The sequence below is a fragment of the Stenella coeruleoalba genome (genome assembly GCF_951394435.1).
Source record: "Stenella coeruleoalba genome assembly, chromosome: 7".
Lineage (NCBI taxonomy): Eukaryota > Metazoa > Chordata > Mammalia > Artiodactyla > Delphinidae > Stenella > Stenella coeruleoalba.
In genome coordinates, this window is record NC_137153.1 from 28,717,257 (window position 1) to 28,723,256 (window position 6,000).

At 42.2% G+C, this 6,000-nt stretch overlaps 1 protein-coding gene across 2 annotated transcripts in view; it reads right to left on the reverse strand.

The window, feature by feature from the left end:
* SYK (spleen associated tyrosine kinase) overlaps positions 1 to 5,254 on the reverse strand; it is a 96,858-nt gene extending 91,604 nt beyond the window's left edge. For both annotated transcript variants that reach the window (XM_079926836.1, XM_079926835.1), the window contains exon 1: positions 4,997 to 5,254. The gene's annotated coding sequence lies outside the window, so the exon portion shown is untranslated. The remainder of the gene's footprint in view (positions 1 to 4,996) is intronic.
* Between the last annotated feature and the right edge of the window lie 746 nt (positions 5,255 to 6,000).

Sequence of the window (6,000 nt, forward strand, 5' to 3'; positions counted from 1 at the left end):
GCACCCACTTCAGAAATCCGGGGAATCGAGGCTGGCCATCTGATTAAAGCCCTGTGGATTCCCTAGTCCCAGGAAAATACATATTCCCATCAATCAGATAATAAACCATCAGGGTCAGAGCAAATACAGAGGTAACACTGAGACTGATTTAAAACGTAGCTGCTGACCGCTAAATTGGAGCTAAAAGTAATCTTTCACGAAGCATGACTCAGAATATGTCCTGACGGGAGAAATTATAAAAGTTCCAAAAGTTACAAAAAGTAATAAGTTATATAAATGAGCAAATATCCATAGAAATCAAAAGTTTGGTGAAAATGTTTTCAACAATTATGACAATGGATTTGAAAGCTACATGAATGTTGATAAGAGTTATGTTAAGACTCCAAAAAGTATACAGGGCAGCAACTTGCAGAAAATATATTTAGCTAACCAACTCCCCAAAATATGCTTCAGTTATTAATAGGTGTGTAGCAAGACTGAAAAGAAACCGTCAGACTGGCATAAGGAGGCGGAGGGTTCCAGAAAAAGAGAGAAGTGGAACTGATAGGTTGCTTGGTATATTTGACTCAGTGGGAAACTGAGTCAAGTGGGGGGTGTTTAGCTTTGTGTCAGAGAGCTGGGGAGAGAATTGTAACAGGTACAGGACCAACTGAGAACACACAAAAATGAAACAAGAGTTTACACCAGGAAAACCAACATGGAGTAAATGAAAGAAAATGGAACTATATTATATACTGTGCTCTAGCAGTAAATATAACCACAGCAAGGTAAACAAACACCAAATAGCATCTTAACCCTAAACTGTAGAAAGATTATCCTGAGTAATAAGAGTCTAGGACTGCCATGCACTTATTTATCAGAGTAGGAAGTCAGGAGACATTGTCTAAAACTGATACATTAAAAAAAAAAAAAAAGTGCAAGTGAACATAACATCAGGAAATAAGAAAGAAAATTCTAGAAGAAAGAGCTAAAAAGATTAAAAGATTGCTTTTGGGGAGCAGTACTAGAGCATTGGAAGGTATTCTTATAAATTGAAATTAAATAAAAAGAAAGATTAACTCTGGTCCCACCAAAAAATTTCCATGACAACTGAACAGAAAACGGATAGATTTAATAACTTGTTGGGCTGACCAAGACAAAAAGATGGAGTGGGAATGTAGGAGGTTAACTGTTGGACATTCAAATGCTCTTTGTAGCCATTCTGAGTATAACTAAACAAACCAATATTTAAATTGTGACTTTTCCTAACACTTGGCCCTTGGCCCTCTTCCTTCCTTCCACACTCCCCCCATTGACTGTATCCAGGCCTGAGCCTCATGGACCCTGACATCAGCCCTACACTCTCCTGTCAATCCTGCTGCCTGCCCAGACTCTCTTCAGATCAAAGATGTGACACTCAGCATGCCAATCTGCAAGCCCAGTGTCCTCCCACATCTGTGCTCCCCTCCAGGGCTCCAGCACAGCACTAAGGGATACTGCCTTCTCCAGTTTCAGGAGCCAGGACTCCAGGGTCAGAGACAGGTACCCCCAGGACAGAGGATGCTGCTTACCAGATACTGTCCATCATAAAAGCTTTCAGTATATCCCCCTTAGTAACTGAGGTGTTAACAATATTCTAAATCATCCTCACCTTCCTCTTCCCATCATCAGCCTCTGGCAGCCACCAAAACAAATACACAGTTTCCCAGAAATAAAAGAATCAAGAAAGAGTCATTTTTGAGTTGTTAAACCCACTATAATAGAAACTAAATATTCTTTCTTCTACTGGTATTTTTGGCAGTGGCTAAATTTGACTATACTTAAGATTCCAATGCAACCACCTTTCAGGATTCATAGGGCAAAACTTACATAACTCTTATTAAAGTAAAAAAAAAAAAAAATTCAAACCGACGCAGGCTAACATTTTGCCAGACAAAATTATAAGCTAGTAGAAAACTTTCCTGCTAATATAAAGTCAAAATGAATGAATAAATTTTTCCTTTAAAATCCAATCAGCCTAGTTTTTTTAAATCTTCCTACAATTCCTCAGTTTAAAAAAACTCTCTTTTTCTGAGTGGAAAAAAAAGAAAACCCAACTTGTTCAATTCCAAGGTAGAAGAGTAAGATGGTAAGATATAATTAAGTCAGACAATTTAATTCCAATCTCTCTTTAAGACTCTGCCTTTTGATTTCAACTGCTGTAAAAGAAAAGCAATGTTCAGTGTGCAGACATTTTTAAAAAATTTCTTACCCAAAGGCCTAATTTCCTAATTTTCTCTCCACTCATTTGCAGCTAAATCAATCCAGAAGTGGAAGAAAGTGTTGGGGGGCAGGGTGGTGGTGAGTTAGGGAACCGTTGGAAAAAAAATCTATTTGGTGAAAAGCTGAGAAAGCAAAAATTAGCTCAGATTGTACAAAGTACCCGGCCATTCCTTAGGTACAGATAACAGACAGAGATAGAATGAGCTGCAAAGTGAACAGGAAACAGTATTTCTTCCAAGGCCATGTAGCTGTGAAGGGTGGTAATAGCCCTTCTTTAAGTAACTACTGCCTTCTTTCTCTAGAATCAGACTGTCAGAAACTTTGCTGTTGGAAAGTCTCTCAGTAAGGATGAAACATCGTATTCTCACTTGGAGGATCTGTATTTTGATTGTTATCACTGAAAATTCAGGAAAGTCTTGCTATTTCAGGCTTCCTGGAAAGGGGGGAACTACCCATCTAATTACTGGAAAGTGTGAGTTGTTGGGCAGTAGAAATGTAATTTGCTTTCAAAAGAAATCGGTAGCTTGACAGAATCTAATACAGAATCAGTCCCATAGCCCTAACTCCAAAAACTGCTGAAAAACAAGGTTTTTTGGTGAGTTTTATAGGGAACCTCATTTAGTGACATTGACACACGGCTATTTGTAGCCTCTCTTTATTCCACTTAGTGAGACTTTTCACACTGTTTGTGCAGAAATATTAACATGTGGGATTATAGGATGCTGCCCAGGCTGTGTTGGAGTGGTGTGTAACATATGGCATCAGTATGTATGCAAACCTTTCTAAATTCTGAGAAATGCCTTTCTCAAGGCTGAAATTCAGATTCTAAATTTGAATTCTAAATTCTCAAAAACCCTGAATTCCAAAACATATCTTGGCACAAGGGTTTTGGATAATGATTATGGATATGCTATGTGCTAAGTGATGTCCTACTAAGAAGTCTTTGGTTTAATAGAGAAATCAGACCTGCACTTAGAATACTAAATATGAACCTAAAGAAGGCTAAGGTAACTTATTTCTGAAATGCAAATCTAGGGATAAAATTATCTTTCTGACAATTTCATCCCTCAGGAAAGATAAAGAGCTAAAATATACACCTCACTTTTATCCTTGGCTTAAAACATTAAAAACATTCTGGTTATTAAGATGATTTACAAAATCCTACATATTGAAGCACTCCAAATACAAAGAATATAAATGTTTCTATTTTAGCGCAAAATTTCCCTAAACAGATCAAAAGTTCAATGCAGACAGAACAAAATAATTTGATAAAATATTTTTAGTAGACAAGATTTCTCACTTAAAATACCTAATACTTTACAAGTATTTAAACCTTTTACCTCAAAGACAAACATATCCAGGCACTGTTTGGCCTTTTTTTTTTTTTTTTTTTTTTTTGCAGGGAGAGGGAGACGTGATATGCACATCAGTGAATTAAATTGCATTTAAGTAAAATGCCACCTGTGTAACAGCAATGAATTTGTTCTTACTAAAACAAAGAAAACAAATACTAGAATCAATTCCATTTCTTTCAGGAATTCTCCATCATCCCATGATTTTTCTTTTTTAACGTGAAGATTCAGATGTGACAATTTGAATCTCCAAGTCTTTAAATTACATCTCCAAGTCTTAATTACACACTGAAATGCCTCCAGGGTTTAAGAAAATGAACATCTCCAGTCAACAGTTTTACTTGGGTTAAACGGGAATCTATGGCAAGTCAAGCAAACTCATTAAAATAACCTGCAATCCTGTTTCCAAAGGCCACCTGGCAGGATGGCATGGGCCTTCTGATCACCAGTCGGGAACGTCTTGGGTTAATGAGTGGGAAGACTCTGCACCGTGAATGAGATTCTCTTTCCCAAGCAACTGCCCCTCAAACAGCCAAAAGACTGAAACTCTAACTTCTCCAATGATTGTCTTGCTAGTTCTTGATATTCAAACAAACCAAAAAAAAAAAAAAAAATTCGCTTTTGTATCGTTATTTAGGTGGGTTTAAGGTTTTGAAGCCATAATATGACCAAAAATATCTTTAACTCAAATTCACATTTGACTACACAAAACTTCACTGCTCTTCAAGTCATTCACTGGCTGATGAAGTTATTTTACCATGAAAATGTGGAAAAAAGGGCAATGATGCTACATTTTCGTAGTGGTTCAGAAACTTTCATGGTTTTATGCAACTGCTCTTTCTTTCTGTAGTAAAAGTATGAATAAAACCTTTGCAGGCATATAAACATCCCTACATTGAGTCACTTCGACAAATACAGTGGAATTTTCCAGTGCATTCTGTGAATGGCCAAACGAAAATGTGTCCTTTCCGAGACCCCGACACGGAGTTTCTTGTGCCTGCGGACTCCAGCTAAGTCTCCCAGGACCCAGCCGCTTCCGCACTTCCTGCGCTCGCGGCAGCACCTGAAGTTTTGGCTTCTCGGCACAGGCCCCCACCCACGGGCCCGGCTCCCCGTACAAAAGCTGGACCCCAAGAGGCACTAACTAGTTTTAGGAGAAAAGCTGGCACAACTGACTAGTTTTCAATAGAAAAATTTTATCAAATGTTCCCTCCGATTATCAAAGCAGGAGGGCCCTAGGCGTACCCGTCTGGGTTAGCATAGGCGCACAGACCTTGCGCGGGCCAAGGAGGAAGGGCCGCATCCTCCCCTCTCTCGGCGCCTTCTCCCCTTCCACGCCGCCTTCCCAAGCCTAAAGGTGCGTCCCGACTGCCCAAGCGGAGAGAGCAAGCGGCCACACCTACCTGTATCAGGTGAGGCTAGGGCGGGGCGCGGGTCTCCGGGAACCGGACTGGCGCGAACTAGGGGGCAGCTCTGGGCGCCGCGCCGAGCAGCCCCCTCCTCCTCGCTGCTCCCGCCGCCGGAGTCGCCTCAGTCGCCCAGTGCATGGCGCTTCCTCATTTTGGGCAACTTCCTTAACGCTCCCAGGCAGGCCCCGCGCTTCCTCCAGGCCGCCGCGCTCCACCGCCCTGGGACCGCCCCGCAGCCCTTGCGCCGCGACCGCCCAGTGTGCCATGTGCGCCCCCAGCGCCCAGGGCAGGGCAGCGGCGGCCGGAGCGCGCCGGAACCCAGCCCGCGGGGTTGGCCTACAAGGCGGGAGGCCGGAGGGGAGAAGAGAGAGGAGCCAGGTGGGCGATCCTTGCCAATTCCCGGGCGCAGAAGGCCTGGACAAGGGGGCCTCATACCAAAAAAGGGCGTGCGGCCAACAACAGGAGCCTCTTGCCTCCTGGCCTGCCTGCTGCCTGATCCTTCCAAGGACCGACAGGCAATCAGGGGCACGCTCATTTGCCGTGCAATTGCTTGGGAAGAGAATCTTGTTCACTGTGCGGGTATTCCCAGTTACCAACCCAAGACGCTTCTGCTGACTGGTGATCAGAAGGCCCCTGTCATCCTGCCAGGTGGCTTCTGCCTTAGGTGAACATCAGATTTTATAGCGCACCTTTGGGTGAGACCAGCCTGTCCAACAATTCAGTTTTCTGAGGGCTTTAATTATTACAAGGTTCTTGACAGTGAGTTAAACTTGCGTCCTTCTTACCCACGAACGGTTCTGTTTCATCCTAATTAAAGTTTCATCCTTCTCCGTAGTCTTTAAAATAGTTTAAAAACACCTACGTGGTTCCCCTTCCCCCTTTTTTCTGTTAACCCTCTTTAAAATTTTCCCATAAAAGTTGCAAGCCCCTCACATTCTTGGTAACAGTGGCTAACAGTGCCTGTTTTAAAAAGCTGTACCTGAACCGAAATACAATTA